Consider the following 22,144-nt stretch of genomic DNA (forward strand, 5'->3'; position numbering starts at 1 on the left):
TAAAAGCATATTAACATTTTAGTGCCTTACAAAGAATCACTTTGTCTCCATGTCACCTCTTTAAATTGACAGTAACCAGAAACATGTCTACAGTCCTGCACAACCACTATAATCATTGATGTCATTTGTCCCAATTAATGATAGTGCCAAGCAATTCACCATTCATAAGTGCTTCTCCTGTAGCCAGGGCAGGTAAAAGCTATGAGCTAGCACATTGATTCCAGCACCATTCCACCAGTAAATTCATGTAGAGAGCCCATGGTAGGCTAAAAGAGAATACCTGTTACAAACTATGGGCCCTTTTATTGAAGGGCTTTGCTCTTAACACACAGTTAGCGCATGCAAATAAGCTACCACAGAAACGTGTCAAAGCGTTTTCAGGTATTTTGAAATTAAAAAAAGTAAGCCCACAGCAATTATATTTAAAAGTATTAATAATTACTCTTGAGAAACATCTATTTTTTTTTTTTAATTCTTTATTCATTTTCAAGATTACATTAAGTATTAAAATATATTCATTCACATAAACAATAAATACATCACTTATAAACAATCATTAACACATTTCATAAATTTTTATCCCCTCCTCTAACCCAACCCTCCTTCCCATTATCATATAAAACATAAAATATAAGGGAAACAATTTTTTTTTTTTTATTAATCTTTACAATATTTCGTTAATGGTTGCCACACATCCTGAAACTTCTTAAAATAACCCCGCTGTAATGCAATAAACCTTTCCATTTTATAGATATGGCATAAAGAGTTCCACCAGAAGGTGTAATTTAATCTCCTCCAATCCTTCCAATTAAATGTGATTTGCTGAATGGTAACACTAGTCATTATTAGTAGTAATTTATTATTATTGCAGAGAGCGTTATGGACCCCTGTTAGATTGTAAAAATTAGATAATTCTTTGTCTAATAGATGTTGGCATTGTCATTTAGAAGCAGGAACTTTAGACCATTTATTGTTTCATTGCCCATTTATTATGAATTTTTGGAAATTAATTTGGAACCAAATTAATAATTTATTAGATAACCCAGTGGCATTATCCTATGATACTGTGATATTTGGTATGGAAATGAGAAAAAAAAGTCAGATTTCTGAGAAACATCTATTTTAAACAAGAGCTAAAAGTGCTCATAACTGAGTAAGAGACTGTCACAGAACAAGTGTCAGCGCTCATTGTCTCAAAACACGTTGTAATCATAGCACTTTCAACTTATTTACATGAATGCCTTTCCACTAATTCTTTCAAAGAAGAGTGAATAACTTATCTTAAATACAGCTTGAGAGGGTTCTGACATGGACCATGTTATGCTGCGGGGAGACTGCTTAATGAAATTACAATGTAGGGAGACCTTCTCAAGATGCACTTTTCACTCTTATTTAAAATAGATGTTTTTCAAGAGTAATTCTTATTACTTATAAATATAATTTTTAGGTAAACATTTACCCAGCAAGGGCTCCTTAACACAATCCAATCCTTGGACCAGATATACCGCCAGATCGACAAACTCAAAAGCGACAAATCCCCTGGACCGGATGGAATTCATCCGAGAGTCTTGAAAGAGCTAAAAGTGGAAATCGGAGAACTATTCCAAAAACTTGCCAACCTGTCAATCAAAACAGGGCAGATACCTGACGACTGGAAAATAGCGAACGTCACGCCGATATTCAAAAAAGGATCAAGAGGAGTACCGGGCAACTATAGACCTGTGAGTCTCATGTCGGTCCCTGGGAAGATGGTTGAGGCGCTGATCAAGGATAGCATAACCCGACACCTAGACACACATGACCTGATGAAAGCCAGCCAACATGGATTCAGGAAAGGGAAGTCATGCTTGACGAACCTACTTCAATTTTTTGAGACAGTGAACAGACAAATTGATAATGGAGAACCGGTGGATATTATATACTTGGATTTTCAGAAAGCGTTCGACAAAGTTCCACATGTAAGACTCCTCAGGAAACTGCAGGGCCATGGAATAGAAGGAGATATACTAAGATGGGTAGGCAAATGGCTGGAGAACAGAAGGCAGAGAGTGGGCATAAATGGGAAGTTCTCGGACTGGGAAAATGTGACTAGCGGTGTGCCCCAGGGCTCGGTACTTGGGCCCATCTTATTTAATATCTTCATCAATGACCTAGAGGATGGAACATCCAGTGAGATCATCAAGTTTGCAGATGACACAAAGCTATGCCGGGCCATCAAATCGCAGAAGAACAGTGAAGAACTCCAGAGTGACTTGAGCCGATTGGAGAATTGGGCAGATAAATGGCAGATGAAGTTTAATGTGGAAAAATGCAAAGTGATGCACTTAGGCAGAAAAAATAAGGAACACAAGTATAGTATGTCAGGTGAAAACTCTGGGAAAATCTGAACAGGAAAAAGACCTGAGAGTATTAATCGATAGGACACTGAAGCCGTCGGTGCAATGTGCAGCAGCAGCGAAGAACGCGAATAGAATGCTAGGCATGATAAAGAAGGGAATCACGAGTAGATCGGAGAAAGTCATAATGCCGCTTTATAGAGCGATGGTCAGACCACACTTGGAATACTGCGTCCAGCATTGGTCTCCATACCTAAAGAAGGATATCATACTGCTAGAGAGGGTGCAGAGACGAGCAACAAAGCTGGTGAAAGGTATGGAGAATCTGGATTACGAGGAAAGACTTACGAGGAAAGACTTAAGGGGGTTGTTCTCCCTTGAGAAAAGGAGACTACGAGGGGATATGATCGAGACATTCAAAATACTGAAAGGAATCGACAAAATAGAGCAGGAAAAAACGTTATTTACAATGTCCAATGTGGCACGGACAAGAGGACATGGGCTGAAGCTAAGGGGGGGACAAGTTCAAGACAAATATCAGGAAGTTCTGCTTCACGCAACGAGTGGTGGACACCTGGAATGCTCTCCCAGAAGAGGTAATTGCGGAATCCACCATTCTAGGATTTAAGGGTAAGTTAGATGTACATCTCCTTATGAGTGGCATGAAGTGACATGGGTAGGGGTAGGCTAGATGCACTTCTCTTTACGAGAAGCTTGGAGTGATATGGGGACCAAAACTATGCCAGGGTACACCTGGCGGGGCCTCCGCGTGTGCGGATCGTCGGACTTGATGGACCTAGGGTCTGTTCCGGAGATGGCGCTTCTTATGTTCTTATAGGAAAAGCCATGTTCACAATCCCTTATGAAAATCTTTAGATTCCAACTAACATCTAAGCAGCTCAGAAATCTATTCTACAAAGCAGGGGCTACCACTGATCTCTAAAGCGGCAATTCTATAAATTGGCACCAAGATTTAGGAACAATGGGGTACGTTTAGCACCCATTCTATAATGGTTTCTGGGCACACCTAATAAGTAACAGAATAATATCATATGATGCACTGCTGTGCAAAATTTAGGTGCACTAAATGATGCCATGTTAATGGCTGGTGTAAGTTGAGGGTCTTAAGTGTGCCATGCAATGCACATAGCAAATAGCATTGTCTAAGAGGTCTTGTTCTGGGTGTTTGGGACTTGGACAAATTTTCCTGCTGCTGACTTTGGGCGACTAGTGCCTTAGGCCAAAAATGGACTTAGACAGCTTTTTTGATTATGCCCTTCCACGTGTGCATAATAGCATGTCTAATGGTTAAGTTATGAACATGTTTGGGTAGTTGCATACATTTTTTTTGTGACATGCTCATTACCCACCCAAACTCCATCCACATGTACATCGCCTTGCAGTTGCACCCGAGGATGTGTTGCTGAGCTGCGTGGACAACTTAATTGGTTAACAAGCTTTTAACCATCAATAACTGGATGTCAACCATCATTAATTATATCTCCTCGATGCCTGCACATATGCAATACAGTAGACGCCCAAGTGCTAACCATTTCACCCCAAGAACCTCAACGACGCCACTTAAGGCTCAAGCATTTCATTGCCTTAAGCTTTATGGGCCAGATTCTGCATAGGACGCCCTGTCTCAGAAGCCACCTAAGCGACTTTTGAGAACCGCACATGGATGTTCTATATAGAATTGCATCTGTCCTCATGGACAGATGCCTAAGCCCACCTAACCACCATGATTCTCTAACTGGCATCCATGTCACTCCGGTTAGAGAATTGTGTTGCCGCGGAGCTGATCGCGGCAAGGGAATCTCTCAGTTTAGCAGCTGCGGCAGGGAACCCGTTCTCCCCCCCCCCCCCCCCGAGACATCCCCTGGGAGGAAGAATGCCCAGTCCCTCCTACTGGAATCCCCAAAGCCACCCCCCCATCCTGTCCATGACAGGAGGAGTGCCCAATTCCTCCTTCCCTTCCTAGATGGGCCTAAGGCCCTGATTGGCCCAGGCACTTAAAGCCTCTCCCATAGGAGGGGCCTTAAAACTTGGGCCAACCAGAATCTTAGGCCTTTCTCCCAGTGCATTCTGGGATGGATTGGGAGTAGCCTAAGACTCTGAATCTTAGATCTTTGCCGGGGTGGGGTGTCTGGCAGGAAGGATTGGGCATCCCTCCTGCCAATGATCTTTGTGGGAGTGGGGGTTCTGGCAGGAAGGACTGGGCAGCCCTCCTGCTAACAATCTTTGCAGGGTTGGGGGGTCCGGCAGGAGGGGCTAGGCATCCCTTCTGCTGCTGATCTTTGTGGGGGGAAGGCGACAGGAGGGATTAAGCACTCCTCCTGCCATGGACATTCGGGGGTTCCAGAATGAAGGGCTGGCCCCTCCCATGTCTAAGAGGTCTTGTTCTGGGCTTTTGGGACTTGGACAAATTTTCCTGCTGCTGACTTTGGGCGACTAGTGCCTTAGGCCAAAAATGGACTTAGACAGCTTTTTTGATTATGCCCTTCCACGTGTGCATAATAGCATGTCTAATGGTTAAGTTATGAACATGTTTGGGTAGTTTGATGTCTTTTAGATACAGTTTGACCTGATAATATCAATTTTATTTATGCAGTCACTTTTCCCAAGGAAGGGTCAGTGAAACTCAGGCTGAATAGAAGAGTATAAAGAAGTTTAGGATAGTTGTCCATGCAGTTTTATTTGGTAACTGGTGAGCATACCTGAACCATGTGCAACACTGGACCCATTGTGATGGAAAACCACCCATAATGAAATTATTATTTTTTTTTTTTTAAACCCTTTAGGGTGAATTTATTTTTATTATTATTTCTTCTATAGGTGTCTTGAGACTAGAGCAGCTGCTTTTTCTGTGGCAGGTGTTAAGATGTGGAACGCATTGATGTGGCAATTATGCCTATGTGTTGACAGCTTGAAATTTAAAAAACTATTGAAAATACAGCTAGTTGTATCTGTTTTCATGTAAGGAAAGATTTCTATTTGTACAGGTAATAGATGGAAATGGGCAAGAAATGTCATGAAGACTCAGCTTTTTTGTAATGTTGATTTTCTCGTATGTTTTATATGAAAACCGTCTACATATAGATGGTATATAAATTTTAAAAATAAATCAGTATTGCCATGATGGATGTCCTGCAGTTCATTTATGCAGATGTTGAATGGGCAGTGAGCACATCATATCACATATATTAAAGCAAAAATATTTTTTATTTAGTCCTATGTAATATACTTAGTGATAGATTCAATACACACAGGGGTGTCATCATTTACACTTCCTTTATATGCTATATGTAAATTTAGGCACAAGATTATAGAATTAACTTTTACATCTTTCTCTTTATATTTATTAAGGAAATCTCCAGCAGTGCTCCTTGACTGGAATGCAGAGATTTCCCTGGTGAATGCACTCTAATCTGTTCCGCAGGTACTTTGGACAAGTCTTACTACCACCAGAAAAACAAATGATAGAACCAGACCATAAGGGAACACAGGCCTTTAAAAGCAATGAATGCAAATACCACATAAACAGAAAAGCTGACGTAAGTCTCGAAGCATCCAATACAACTCAGCAGCGTTTAAGTGGCACAACTGTCTCCCTATACTTATGTTTTGAAAGAAAACATAGCAGTAATGTGCCCTTCATTACAAACAGCAACTCCCATACAGCTGACTCAGATATTGGCTACCCTGATGTGCTGGTTCAAAGGGCAACTTCTGTATGTTAATTTTTTATACTTTTGAATTGTGTTGATAACGTGAAACGCTGCCCACCTGCCTATTACCTGCCTTCAAGCTATTCTGGGCTTTTTACCAGAGCAGGGTGGAGCTAAGGTACGGGTTAGGGCTCTGCATTAAATACCAAATAAGTGCATGTCATGAAAGGGGTTACTTCCTCTGTTACTGAAATTATGCAAGATACTGTATGTTCCCTGACATTGCTGTTTTCCTCCCCTGGAAAAGGGCCAGAAGTTAGTTACCTAGCCAGCAGGAAAGTGCATGCCTTTGAGATAGCTCTTTCAACCAAAAACAGATAATTAGGAAATAACCCCAGAAATCTCATGTCAGCACATAACATTCCCATTATTCATTTGATTAGGAAATATCTTTTTCTAAAATATTTCCCCAAAAGAGACACAGTACCATTGAAAGCTTGCCAAGTACAGTATTTTATGGGATTTGAGGGCATTAGAGAATAAGCTGTGAAAAATCAACCTTCCAACAATTAAGCAGAGACATAAAACCGAAAAGGACAGGTTTCCTACATTGCCTATCTGTATTATCATATCATAAACACCTGTGAGCCTTATCAATTTAGGGGCCTCGCAACTGCAACGCTTTCTGAATCAGTGGAGGGCGAAAGCAGATTTGGGAAAGGGCGCAATGGTTACAGTGAAGCTACTACAGAAGAGGAGATATAAAGGGATGCCCATATATTCTGTGAAATACTAGTGTAAGAACATAAGAACATAAGAAGTTGCCTCCACTGGGTCAGACCGAGGTCCATCTCGCCCAGCGGTCCGCTCCTGCGGCGGCCCATCAGGTCTGCGACCTGTGAAGTGGTTTCTGACCACTTCTGTAACCTACCTCAAGTTCTATCTGTACCCCTCTATCCCCTTTTCCTCCAGGAACCTATCCAAACCCTCCTTGAACCCCTGTACAGAGTTCTGGCCTATCACATTCTCCGGAAGCGTGTTCCATGTGTCCACCACCCTCTGGGTAAAAAAGAACTTCCTAGCATTTGTTTTAAACCTGTCCCCTTTCAATTTCGCCGAGTGACCCCTAGTGCTTGTGGCTCCCCACAGTTTGAAGAATCTGTCCTTATTTACTCTCTCTATGCCCTTAAGGATTTTGAAGGTTTCTATCATGTCCCCTCTAAGTCTCCTCTTCTCCAGGGAGAACAGCCCCAGCATTTTTAACCTGTCAGCGTATGAAAAATGTTCCATACCTGTAGTTCCTGTACTTGCTAGCAAACCTATCTTTATTCAGGAATGGGAATAAGATGCAGGTCAGGCTATAACAGTAAGTCAATGGAAACAAATATATAATAGGATTCGTAAGCTATCTGTTTGTATTTCACTAGTGAAAAATGGATATAAATTGTTCTACCTACGTAAGGCATTATATGCCTGGCAAGTGGTGAGCGCTTTTGGCAGAACTATCGACTGAAATGGACATATTTTGTAGAACTGTCCCCAGGTCAAAGGTTATTGGGAGCAGAGGAATTAAACAATAGACTTGGAAAACCAATTGTGAGTAATATGTTAATTTACCTCTTAAACCAGCCAATCCCAGCACTGACAGCTGAGGATTATTTTGTATGACCACACTATATAGCAGTGAGACTAGTATTCCCTGTAGCATGGCAACAGGTAAATGTGCCACATTAAGAAAGATTCATATAAAAATGTGCCACATATAAAGTATGTCTAAGCTGACAGTACTGAAGTATAAGACATAGAAACATGAAGGCAGATAAATGGCTCATCCAGTCTGCTCATCCGAGGCAACCATTATAGCTTCCTCTTTAAGAATATTTGTCAACCTTTTATTTATTGGTTCGGGAACAATTAGAGTACCAACTGAGTGGAGATTAGCTGATCAGATCTTCAGGGTTGACTTTTCCCCTATGCTGAACGACAGAATTTTGTCTGGGCAAATCAATACTGCACAAAAGTCACTCACATAAGTAGAGGCAAAGCTGAAGTGTTCCTGAAGGACTGAATGGATAATGTTAGGTGGACAAGTCAGACAGTGCAAATTACTGAGATGAAGTGACCTAGGTACATTCATCACCAGATTTATCCAAATAGGTTCTGCTGAATATCCACACAAGGTTACCTAGATGACTTTATTCAGATAACTTTGCCACTCAGGCCCTGATTCTATAAACAGTGCCTAACTTCTAGGTGACGTTGAATACAATTGTCAGTCTTCCACTAGGCGCCTTTTATTGAATCATACCTTGCGGTGCCCAAGCAGTCTTAGGTGCCAGTAGACGTTAAAACCTTAGGTGCACTCCCATTTAGGTCAAAATTTTCTTGGCCTAAATGAGTGCGTCTAGGTTAGGCACCTACCAGCGCCTGTCAGACCATGCCTAAAATCTGCCCAGAATATGCCCCAACTATGTCCCTACCTCTAAGCAGAAGGTGCTTACCAGTTACCGTATTTTCACACATATAACGCGCACCCTTGTAAAACGCGCACACGGGTATAGCGCGCGGGAAACCGAAATTTATGTAAATAAATTAACAGATAGCGCGCACACGCGTATACCGCGCATGCTGCTCATTGAATTAAAACCTCCTCCTGCCTTGCCGTCCCGACTCTCCTCTTGCCGCTCTGCCCCGAATCGCCGCCCTGCTCCTGCCTTGCCGACTCTCCTCTTGCCGCTCTGCCCCAAATCGCCGCCCTGCTCCTGCCTTGCCGTCCCGACTCTCCTCTTGCCGCTCTGCCCCGAATCGCTGCCCTGCTCCTGCCTGTCCCCCCTTGAAGTCCTGTCCCCCCTTAAAGGTCTGCCTGTCCCCCTTGAAGTCCTGTCCCCATCCTGAAAGCCTGATGCCCCACCCCGAAGGACCGCTGGCCCCCCACCCTGAAGGACTGCTCGTACCCCCCCGACGTCTGATTCATCCCCCAGCACCCCGCACCGTTTGCGGTGGAGAAGCAGCCTACCGTGGGTTCGCGATGCCAGTGAGCCCTGCTGCTTCCTCTGCCAGTGGTCCCGCCCCTTCTCTGAGCCCTGCGCTGCTTCCTCTGCCGCGGTCCCGCCCTTTCTCTGACATCAGAGGCACCATTTACAGAATCTAGGCCTCAGTGCCTTGCCAAGTGTCTTTTTAATTTAAATTTATTGTTATTAAAATTCTATATATGATCCCACATACAGTTTAATGCAAGTTCCTCATGAAAAAATATTGTTTGATTCTTTTCTATCCTGTTTGCCCAGATCTCTCTCTCGGCCTCTACCACACAACGCTTGCTGTCCATGAATGCATAAAATTCTTGCATATTTTTATGAAGGTGGCAGCTTCGCTTTCCTTATCTCTGGATTTCTCTTTTTATAGAAAAATGTACCTAGAGAAGAATCTCTCTTTTTTTTTTGTAGTTTTTGCTTTGTTGGGACTAGACAGAGTGATGCTAAAAATAAAGGATTGGATATTCAGTGGAACTTAACCAGTCAGTACCGCTGAATGGCTTCATTGACCTCTGTGAAACTATCCAGTTAGTGCCGGGGTGGTCCAGAGAAAGCCAGGAGTTATGCATACATGGGGCAAGTCCTAACCATGACTGGTTCACTATTTGGGTATGGCACTGTGTATCAGTCAAATTCAGACAGCTGCCAGGCACCACCAAAGATACAGTTATTCAATACGGGTGCCTTGATAGGACCCAGCACTGAAAATGCAGGCCTAATTTAACAGACAGTGGTCAGCATTTTAGGAAATGGCTAATCACTGATCAGAAAGTGTTGTGTAGTAGAAAATGGATGGTTGAACCCTATTGAGATATGGGTTTCCTCTGACAATTTTGCTCCATTATCGAGGGTTACCCTTGAAAAAAACCTGTTGTTTCTTTGTGGAAGAAAAAGCAATTGTAGATATACCACTGGCAAATAGTAACACCCACTGGGTTAAACCGAGAGATTGAATGGTGGGCGTTTCTCCACAAATGAATGACAGCTCAGGTATTGATAAAACCGGGACTACAGCTGAAAGACACGTCATTTTGAACTGGAAATTGGAGAAGTCAAGAGAGTTACGGAAGGTATCCACCAGCAGCACCTTAAGAATGTATGAAATCCAGTGTTGTTTAACAAGTAACAAGGTATTTTTATTTTCTCTTTAGTGTGCAGCTCTTCTTCTGAATGATAATCATCTTTAAGCGGGTTCTCTGAAGAAGCCTTATCGGCGAAATGCATAAGACCCCGCCACAGTGAGAAAACTTTTGTTACCGCTGTGATTTGGAAAATGAGCTATGTAGAAATACATTTTTCAAAGCATTATAAAGTACTTCAAGAAATTTAGAAGAAACTTACATATATTTTTCATGAAGATAAGTTATCTTTATAGATGGAAAATCAAAGCCAAATTCATTTAAAATAACTTTATATAAAATCAGGATGGAGCAATGATAGACATATTAAATCTCATTACAAGGTGTTCTTCCTTGTTCGTGATTTTCATACCAGCTAAAGGTTCTGAGCTCCTCTTGTAAATTTATAAAGTATTTTTCACCATTTATTGAGTGCCCCTTGCTTTTTTGTCTTTTGAGCTTCTTTGAAACAGACAGGCTCATCAGCTGATTTGATACTCCCTTCACTTTTAAAGGACTTTCTGCCTCAATAATTGAATTGGATGCTGGACTTAATTAATGCTAATTCAAGCAAGGGTACTGTTCCATATTGTGGAGAGGCTCTATTACTTGGCCTCTTAAAAAAATAGGTGTTGATCCTTTCCTTCCAGGAAACTACTGTTCAATATCTAATCTTCCATTTTTAACAAAACTAATTGAAAAAAGAATTTTAAAAAAATGCTACCAACACTTTTCATCCTAGATAATCAGGATATAGGGTTGACCACATATAGAGACAGCATTGGTTGCCACAATAAATGAAATCTTATGCAAACTAGACTGCAGACAAAGACTTAAATGTTGCCTTCAATCTAGTTGACCATGCCTTTCATTTAGATTATCTGGAAGAAATTGGCTGGCTGGCTCAATGGAGACCTGCAACAGGTCCGGGAGGAGGGTGGGTAGGCGGTGACCTGAATATAAACTGAGAACCCCCATTTTTGTGCTATTTTTTTAAAAAATTAGAACACATTCAATTACTGCAAAACACAGCAGTGAAAATACAATACAAGATGTCCAGATCATGTGACCCTTGTACTAGCAAACACTGGTTTCTAATCTAACATAGATACACAATTTATTAATTGCACTATACCAAAAAGGTTCAAGGTGATTTACATCCAAAAGAGCCAAAAAATCTACAGGAGAATACGATAGCAAATCAATAATTAAAATATCATCATACGATGAATATTACAACAAGTCATAAAAATTTTTCAAATTTGTATGAAACCTTAAGCAATTGACATCAGTCCTAACATGAACAGGTAGATTATTCCAAATTGTAATAGCAGTGTAAGCAAAAGAAGTGTTGAGCTGTCGTTTATGTGGAAAATGAAGAATAATGTAAATGAGAAAAAAAAGCAAAATCAGATTATCTGATGAGTCAGTCTGTAATATACGATGAACTATGCAATCTGATTTAAACTTAGGGCTCCTTTTAGCAAGGTGCGCTAGCGTTTTTAGCGCACGCAGGATTTTAGCGCGTGCTAGACCCCCCCCCGCTACGCTTCTAGAACTAACGCCAGCTCAATGCATGGCAATTCAGCGTGCACTATTCCGTGCGTTAAAGCCCTAACACACTTTTGCAAAAGGAGCCCTTAATTTGCCTCTCTACCGATAACCAATGAAGATTTTTATACACAAATGCAACACTAGCAGAAACAGCAGAAATCTATTCAAAATTCTGACATTCGCCCATCGAGTTTCTACCTAGGTATTCCCATTTATTGATTCTTATTTGGTTCCTAATTGTCCTTACTCTTAAGTCATTTTTCTGGGTATTCTCCCTGCAACTAAGCTTAGAGTCTACTTGCAGCTCTGCCTTTACTTTCTTATCCCCTTCCCATTGGAACTCATTGCTTTTGGATGTTTGTATGGAGTTCCTCATACAAAAAAATTCAAATACCTTGTCAAAACTTGGCTTTTCTACCTCCCCTTTCCTAACTACGACTAACTTTTGCATCTCAGTACATTGAGCAATTTGTTTCTCCACCTCATCTCCCATTTGTACTTGGCTCGGATTACAAGGTTAGTACTTTTGTTCTGTTCTCTCCCCTTCCCTAAAGCTCTTTTCCATGCTTAGAATGTTTCTTGCTTTTGTCTTCTGTTTCTCTAAGTTCCAGTTTTATTTTTATGGTTCTGTAAACCACTATGATGGCAAACTCTTGTTCAAGTCATAGTATATCAGGATAGATACATACATGCATGCATACTTGGGTATGAAGGTGGGATTTTTGACTGGTTGTTTATTGAAATTTTTTTTTTGAGTTTGTTAAGTGCCAAATCAGTTCGCTCAATGAGTCATTTCTGCATCCTATAAATAGTGATGAGACATCAATTCCATACACTGTAGCCTTCAAATGGAAAATGTATTGTTCCCATCTGTCCTGAAAAAAGGTGAAAAACAATCCTTCCTACATTTCTCTCAGAATAGGCCACTAATGATGCGGGGCATGTTCCTTAAAATATATGACCTACTGACATATACGTAATTTACACCAGCACACATTAATAAATTAAAAGATTGGGAAATGGTGCTGTCAAGATTACATGAAGGATGACTGGCTTGTGATCAGAAAAGGCGACCGTCTTATACATGTGAATGTTTATCTTCCCCCACTTCTAATGGAGAATGCACCACAGGAGCAGCTACTTCCATGAACAGAGACATGGTTAAACAAGGAAGTCATTACAAGTGCCAAACTTGGATCAAAAGCCAGGGAAGCACATGAGGGAAATGCAAAAAACAGTCACAAGCAAGCCTAGTGCCATTTCATAAATAAAAAGCAATGACTTTTCAACCAGTGCTATTTTTCTCCATCTACAAATTTGGGCTCTTAAAACACCGGGGGGCCCTTTCACTACAGTGCAATAGAAAATGGGCAATTACCATCTGCTAGTTACAAAAATTAACACACAAAGGGCAATTCTATAACTAGGTGCCACAGTGTAGGTGTCTCAATGCCACATGCTGAGCATGAATTCTATAAGAGCATCTAGGAATCAACATGTCATTATAGAACACTATAAAGAAAGCGCAGAGATGACCAAGGCAAATAAAATTGCTGGAAGCCAAGTTTCTTGTTTTTTTAAATCTATCCCCATCTAGCTCATGGTCATCAATTTATATCATTTAACCTATGCTGTATACTTGACGATTTTCAAAAGGGAAAAAAATTTGGACGTATTTTTCAAAAAGGTGTCTTAAGCTGTTTTTTTTACTTTGGATGACTTGCGACTTAGACGAAAACGGACTTAGATGTTCCTTTCGATTATGCCCCTCCAACTCTATAAATGAGTGGCGAGGTTTGGCGAGGCTATATTCTCTGCAAAAGTTGAATATGCACAGTGCTACAGGTCACACTCCCTTTTCATATCTTCATTTCTCTCCTATGGGAAAATGTGGGGCTGCCTTTGAACCTTGGAGAGCCAATTTTGTGTGGACAGGCGAGCGGCCAGGTGGACGATCTCTACAGATGAAGACAGACATAAAGAAGGAACAGAGACATACTGATGCCGAGCAACTACACAAACCAGCTTTCCTGCCTTTTCTGAAATATCACCGAGATCTATTTTAAACTGCAGCATTACCATAGTAGGTTTCAAATGACTCAACAGGTATACAAATACATTTTTAGCTGTTTTTTTTTTCATTTAAGCGATGGTGTTCATAACGGAGGGTTGGTCCATCTGTCTGTCTGTCTGTTCATCTGTAAGCTGTGGGGGAGGAGGGGAAGCAGCTGGGAATGTCTAAGAGGAAGGAAAACAGAGTAAAAGGGAGGGTGATGGGGGAGGAAGGGAGAGATTACAAGAAAGAGGGTGGCATGCGTGATGTCAACACATTGATGTCCACAAATGAGCAACGGCCCTTCAGATTGGGGGATGTGGAGTGCTGGAAGAGAAGAGGCATAGAGAGGAGGAGAGGCGCTGGTGCTGACTGACTGTCTACAGCAGGGGTGCCCACACTTTTTGGGCTTGCGAGCTACTTTTAAAATGACCAAGTCAAAATGATCTACCAACAATAAAATTTTAAAAAAACACAACGCACACTGTACGCATAGAATTGTTAATTATCATTCCTATTCAGGGTTTTTTTTCAAAGAGGTCAAAGCAGATGACTCTATGCACTGTCACCTCAGTAACAACAATACAAAAATAGACAAATACCCACCCCCTCCCTTTTTACTAAACCACGATAGCAGTTTTTAGCGCAGGGAGCTGCGCTGAATGCCCAGCGCTGCTTTCGACGCTCATAGGCTCCCTGTGCTAAAAACCGCCATTGCGGTTTAGTAAAAGGGGACCATATTGTAAAATATAGATAGCAGATATAAATTCAGACACATTTTGATCACTAAATTTAAAATAAAATCATTTTTCCTACCTTGTCTGGTGATTTCATGAGTCTCTGGTTGAACTTTCTTCTTCTGACTGTGCATCCAATCTTTCTTCCCTTCTTTTAGCCTGTATGCTTCCTCTCCTCCTGACCTCATCCCCCCCCCAACGTTTTCTTCTTCTCTCCCTGCCCTCTCTCTCTTTCTCTCTTCATGCCCCCTTTCTTTTTTTCTGTTGCTCTTCTTTCCTTCTGTCTCCATGCCTGCCCTCTTTCTCCCTCCCTGCCCTCCCCCAAGCCACTGCCACTGCCGCTGCCATCGGATAACAGGCCCCCAAAGCTGCCCGCCGCCGGCCAAGCTCTCCTTGCTTCGGGCCCACCAGCATTCCTCTCCCCGACGTCAATTTTGCCATTGGAGAAGAAGTTCCGCTGGCCAGAACTTCCTCTCCGACGGCAGAATTGACGTCGGGGAGAGGAAGGCTGATCGGCCCAAGATCGACCTATTGGGAGAAATGCTGCCAGGTCCTGCCTTTGAGGAAACAGAAAGTAGGCAGGACCTGGCAGCAAGAAGAGCAAATCGCAAGCTTCACTGCCTGTCTCCCGCTTTAGCCCACGAATGGGGCTCTAACATGTGCGTGCCGGCTTCCCTTCTCTCACCCCCCCTCCCCCGGACATAACTTCCGGTTTCAGAGGGAAGAGAAGGGAAGCCGGTACAAGCACACGTTAGCTCCCGGAGCATAAATTCTCTAAGCCGTTTTTTTTTTTTTTTTAATGTTGAGCAGCGGAGGCAGCAGCAGAATTCAGGAGCAGGCCAGTCAGGAGGGGAAAAAAGAGAACGGAAGAAGGGAACCCGCTCCGCGATCGACTGGGGTCGCCTGAGCGGGTGACCTGTCAATCGCGATCGACGTGTTGGGCACCCCTGGTCTACAGGATGTGCCCCTCGCGGTGACAGGCACATCCTGCGTGCAATCAGCCGGTGCCTCTCCTCCTCCCAAGCAACTTGCAGCATACCCAGAATCTCACTGCGGCATACAGTTTGTGATACACACATGTATCCATAGGAGGCAGCTCTGTGAGTGTTTGAGCACCCGCAATATTGACTGTGCCCCTACATTTGGAATTCTCTTCCTCTCCATATACGAGGTAAACTATCGTTCAAAACTTTCAAATCTATGTTAAAAACTTAGGACATGGTAATATATTTAAATTAATACGGGGCCCATTGGCATCTTATGTTACCTCATTGTAATTGTTTGTTGACTGTGAATCAATTTGTTCTTTACTACAGGTACATATCCAGGGCAGGGGGGGAGAGGGATTCTTTATGTCAAAAAATTGATTTTTGAATATTTATAATTGGGATGGGTGTGACGATATCATTATTCAGTATAGATAAGATATTTATGATAATATATGTTTGTGTAATATGGAATGATAATTGTTTGGGTGGATGGGTGGGTGGGTGAGGGGGGGAATGGATGATTATGAACATGAGAAAGATGAATGTGCTTTTATTGTATTATTATGAGTTGCATTGATTGTATTGCACTGTTGTAGTTTTGAAAATTAATAAACATAGTAACATAGTAACATAGTAGATGACGGCAGATAAAGACCCGAATGGTCCATCCAGTCTGCCCAACCTGATTCAATTTAAATTTTTTATTTTTTATTTTTTTTTTTTATTTTTTCTTCTTAGCTATTTCTGGGCAAGAATCCAAAGCTTTACCCGGTACTGTGCTTGGGTTCCAACTGCCGAAATCTCTGTTAAGACTTACTCCAGCCCATCTACACCCTCCCAGCCATTGAGGCCCTCCCCTGCCCATCCTCCACCAAACGGCCATACACAGACACAGACCGTGCAAGTCTGCCCAGTAACTGGCCTAGTTCAATATTTAATATTATTTTCTGATTCTAAATCTTCTGTGTTCATCCCACGCTTCTTTGAACTCAGTCACAGTTTTACTCTCCACCACCTCTCTCGGGAGCGCATTCCAGGCATCCACTACCCTCTCCATAAAGTAGAATTTCCTAACATTGCCCCTTAATCTACCACCCCTCAACCTCAAATTATACTAAGAATTAAAAAAAAAAAAAAACTTGGCTGTCCCTGTATCATCCATGCAGCTGTTGGTAGAGAGTGCATTCTTATCCCTTGTACTTGTACTGGTTTTCGTATTTGAGTTTTTGGTATTTGTGTTGTTCCTGTTATCTAGTCGAACCCTTACTAATAAAAATGATTTAGAAAAAAAAACTTGACTTTGCAACATAGCATCCAGTTTAAACCCTAATAAGACATAAGCTGTCTGGTTTTAATTACCACTGTCTGCTTCTTTTCTTTCCCCCTCCTCTCTTTATCGTTCTTATCTATTACTAGGAGTGATTGTGCTCTAACCTGTCATCCCCTTACTAACCTGACTCCTGAGATACAAAATCACTTATCCTTTATCTTAAATCAGACTGAACTGTGGATGACTGAATTTAAATTGAAACTTAACTCTAAAAAAAACAAATTCTTTCTGGCGAGCCCTAATGACAAAATTAAAGATACGTCTATATCGTTAAATGGTCAGGGTTTTCCTTTAGACGATGCTATAAAAATTTTGGGAGTGACATTGGACTGGCATCTCACTTTAGAAGAACATACGGATTTGCTAGTCAGAAAAGTTTTATCGGTCTTATAGAAACTCCGAACCATTAAAAAATATTTTGATGTAGCATCATTTCGTCTAATAGTTTAGTCTTCCATCTTAAGTATGTTCGACTATTGCAATATTATTTATTTGGGTACATATAAGAAAACACTGAAAGGCTTCGAGTTATTCAAAATTCAGCAGTTCGGCTGATTTTTGGTTTGAAAAAATAGGAACATATTACTCCCTATTATCAAAAACTACATTGGTTACCAATGGAGGCAAGAGTTTTGTTTAAATTTTCCTGTATCTGTTTTAAATCAATATTTAGTATGGCTCCTTAGTACCTGGTCTCTCATTTTTTTCTAGACCGTTTTAACAGGCCTACACGCAGAATCCATATGTTTGCTTACCCAACAGTAAATGCTTGTCGTTTTAAAAGATTTCTGGATAGAACTCTTGCATTTTGGGCAGGCAAATTGAATGACTGGTTGGGTAATATTATTATGCGTGCTCCATCTTATTTTACTTTTAGAAAATTAGTAAAAACACAGTTGTTTGATCAATTTGTAACCTGATTCACTGTTTTTAATCTTTTATCTTGTATGTATTTCTGATGATTTGTATTGTATTTTTTTCACTGATTGTCCCGTAGCTGTGAGTTCCCGTAGTCTCTCGAGACTACGATGGGAACTCCCTACAGCCATTTCCTCATGGCGATCTGCACGGGGCAGGAGCATAAGAAGATCGCTCCTGCCCCAAAAGCCCACTAGACCACCAGGTAAGGCCATGAAGGTGGCAGGGAGGTAAAAAATATGGGTATTTTTATTTTCCCCCTCCCCAGAAAAAAATTGCGATTATGTGAAATCACGAGTGCAGAAACCGTGAATGGGGAGGGGGAAGTGTATATAATCTTACTAGCAAAGCCTATAAAATATATAAGGCTCCTTTTACTAAGGTGCGCTAGCAATTTTAGTGCACGCAGCAGATTAGCGTGCGCTAAATCCTACGCTACGCGGCTAGAACTAATGCCAGCTCAATGCTGGTGTTAGCGTCTAGTGCGCGCGGCATCGTAGCGCGCACTATTCCGTGCGTTAAAGCCCTAACGCAGCTTAGTAAAAGGAGCCCATAGAGTATAACCAGAAAACAGGTTAAGCACATTAGTAATTATATCAATAGAGACTGCACAAGTTTCAAATAGTGGAGAAAAAAAGACCTTGGATATCTTGCTCCAACAAGTCTCAGCTTCATGAGATTGAATATATTTTATATATAGGAGCTTCTCCGGTCATTGGTCAAAAAGGTTCTACTTTATGTATATCACTCTATAGCAGCCTTCAAAAGAATTGCAAAAATGTGTCTTTAAGCACAGTTTTCATGGACATAATCTCAAACATCATCAGCCCCTTTTGTCATAGGCAGCATTATGGAGCAAGGATTTGGAAAAATCTGATCGTGTCTTTGAGTTCTTATGTGAAATTTAGAAGAAACCTACAGACATACTTGTTTCTTAAATATCTGAGTAATTAATTTCCATGCTTACGTTAGTTTTATATTTTTTTAAGTTACATAATTTCCAGTCTATTCAGTTGTACTCATTATTATAATCTTTTGTTAACCGCATAGAACTTCAAGGTCCTGCGGTATATAAGCTGACTGTTATGTTATGTTATATCATTTACAACTCAAAACCATAACAGTTGAGAAAAAGCAAAGTCCAGCTGTACTCTTTATCTCGTATTCACATAAAAGCCCAACAATGGCCCTGTTTGCCTCCAGCTTTATCAAAGGCTGCAACATTAATTCTCCATCAGCAGTCTTCGCCAAACACAAAATTCTTCACCCTCACTAAGGGATTGCACCAAACGGCTCAAAATACAATCTTTTCTTTATTTTTATTTAATGGCTGAGGAAATGAGCATTTAAGCATTTGAAAGTTCCTCTTTACCTCGAAGTCTCCAAGTTGTGGATCTCAAATTCATGAGCTGTTGTACTCAAGTCCGCGGAACACCTTGTTTGTTTTATGGGGTGCTGGTATTTTCTATACCAAACCTTGCAGTAATTGCAGCAAGGCAGTTTGCAAACTACACAGCAGACCAGTGTATCACAAACTGTGTGCCGTGGCACACTAGTGTGCGGCCGAGATTCCAGGTGTGCCACAAGATGCCGGGGAGGAGGAGAGGTGCCTCTCTGACAGCTGACAGGATGTACCTCTAGCGGCGAGAGGCAGATCCTGTAGGCAGTCAGCCGGTGCCAGTGCATCTCCTTCTTTCTGCGCATCTTCCCTTTCAGCACCCCCTCCCCCCCTCCACACACACACACACACACTGGCAGCTCAGGGCCTCATCTGAGGGCCTTCGCACATGCACAGACATCAACGTGATGACATTACACATGCGCATAATGTCATCACGTCAACGTCCGCGCATTTACAGATGCCTCGAGCCACAGCCACCACATTTAGCGAGACACTGCAGCAGACAGTGAAAGGAACACCATGACAGGAAGGACACCAAGGGCTCAGGTTGGGAAAGAAGATTAAGGGTGAGGGGCTCGGGATGAGGTAGGAACAAGGAAGGATACAGATGGAGACCCCTTTTAGGTTTAGGGACCAAACAAATTATTCTCTAGCCCCAGCCCTAGGCTTCCTAGGTGCTAATGCTGTATTAGATAAAATACTGATCTGGCTATGAGAGAGTGACCCATCCATTTTTTATTAAGAATAGTTACTTATCAACACTGCTATTGGGTGAACAAATGTGCATAACATTTGCTGAATTGCATTAATTAATTTGGAATTCACAATCTAACTGTACTCCTGATGCCGCCTGAGATCAAACGTGGCCACGTCAGATTTTTAATAAAGTGACTTGTTTGACTTATGTGGTAATACTAGTGTTTTTTGCTGCATTATCCAGCCTTTGTGTACTTTGACCTTCCTAGTCCAATGCCTTTGGCTGTACTCATGGCTTCTCACAGAGAAGAGATAAAGCAGAAGGGATAGGGGAGCTCAATCCTTTCCTCTCAGATTTTCACCATCCTTTCCACTTATTTTACCGCCCTAAACATTTTCCCTTTTGCTCCTCCACTTCTAACACTTTTCCTCTCAAACTAGCCCTTTTCTTCCCACTCCTCCCTTTCTATCCAATCTTTTACCTATTTTTCCTTGCGCTCAGGCCCTGATCCTATAAACGGCGCCTAAAACATAGATACCAAGGAACGCAGCACTTATCGCCTGTCAATCTTAAGTTGGATGCCATTTATAGAATTGTGTCTATTGGTGCATAATCTTAGGCACTCCTTATTTATGCCAGGGTTTCTTGGCCTAAATACCAGTGCCTAAGTCCACTTTAGGCGCCTACAAATAAAACACACCTAAGATCCGCCCTTAACCATGCCTACTTTCTAACCTCCCAATTAATTTTAATTTAAGCCAATTAGAAGGTGCTAATTACCAATTATCGGCGCCGATTAAGCTTTTTAAATATTCAAGTTAGGCGCCTAGATTACCTAGGCGCGCTGATCTAGGCCCATATTCTCTAACCTGCACCGTTGTTGGCAGTCGTCTTAAAAGTGGCTGTCAATGCATGTCCATCGCGCGACGGTGACAGTTAGAGAATCACGCCTCCGGCAAAGGTAAGCACCGGAAATGTAGGCCAGGGTTTTCCAGGCCTACATTTCCGGCGCCTACCTTGGATGAGAATTATGCCTCCATATGTGTTTTACGGCGCCTAACACCACTTCCAGCGTTAGCCACACATATAGTGGCATTAGGTGCAATAAAGCACCCATGGAGGCACGATTCCAGAACCAATTTTTAGGCGTCGGTAGTTACCTTGGAAACCAGTCTACAAGCATTGTTTAAACGGCGTTTTTCACTGAGCTTGAGCGCCTACCAGTACCGTTTAGAGAATCCGGGCCTGAGTGATTCATTATATGCAGTTTGCTGTGCTTATAAGATCTCTTTGAGAATCAAACTGCAATCACAAGACAGGTCTATGCCTGATACAACACTGCTGCAGCCCTTGAGGCTATGTCAGGCTAGAGAATGTTAGGTTTGATTCATCTGATTATAAACTAATTTTGTATTTCTCCTCATTTTGGTCTGCTGCACATCTTTTGCTGTTCTGGATCTGACAGAATAGGTATTCTGCTGCCTCTTAAGTGTGCAACTATACACTTACCCAAAAAAGTAGTGACAATATTCAATACACTCAAGCGCTAAAATGGCATTTAAATATGAGTGTACTGTTATAAAACTGCCCTTCATATGTTTTCCACGGGAAATTCACTCCCTTTCTATAGATGATATCCTCAGATCAGATACAGAAGCTTTTATTGCTAGCTAAATTCACAGTTTACCCACACCTATCCTCAGGAAATCTTTACTCTCTAATAAATGTTTTGAGGGACATCTTGGCATGGCAGAGAAGACATCCAAGACCAATGATCTTACACAGAAACTGCTTTTACTTCAGAAGCAATTTTCTTTTTTAGCTATACTGTATATAGTGTTTCATTACAGTGTAATACGGCCTTTTGAAGGCACTTCAGCCTAGCCATCCTCATATGGCCTTCTTGCTTGAAATACTGCTAGAGTTAAGAATTCTTTCAGCTAGGCAGGGGTGTCCAATGTCGGTCCTCGAGGGCCGCAATCCAGTCGGGTTTTCAGGATTTCCCCAATGAATATGCATTGAAAGCAGTGCATGCACATAGATCTCATGCATATTCATTGGGGAAATCCTGAAAACCCAACTGGATTGCGGCCCTCGAGGACCGACATTGGACACCCCTGAGCTAGAGAATGACACGGTGACAAAATTCATCACCGTTCCCGTCCCCGCAGATAACCACGGGAAATAATCCTATGTCATTTTCTAGTGTCTATTTCAACTTCAGTCCTTCTACACCAGCATTCTTCAAAGCAAAGCTTGTGGGTCAGTGGTTGTGGCCATTCATACTCTGATTCTTCCCTCTCT

General features: G+C 41.7%; 1 protein-coding gene across 9 annotated transcripts in view; it reads right to left on the minus strand.

The window, feature by feature from the left end:
- MYO1B (myosin IB) overlaps positions 1-22,144 on the minus strand; it is a 423,667-nt gene that overhangs the window by 206,480 nt on the left and 195,043 nt on the right. The gene's annotated exons all lie outside the window — the stretch shown is intronic.

This window comes from Geotrypetes seraphini, chromosome 5 (assembly GCF_902459505.1).
Source record: "Geotrypetes seraphini chromosome 5, aGeoSer1.1, whole genome shotgun sequence".
Classification (NCBI taxonomy): domain Eukaryota; kingdom Metazoa; phylum Chordata; class Amphibia; order Gymnophiona; family Dermophiidae; genus Geotrypetes; species Geotrypetes seraphini.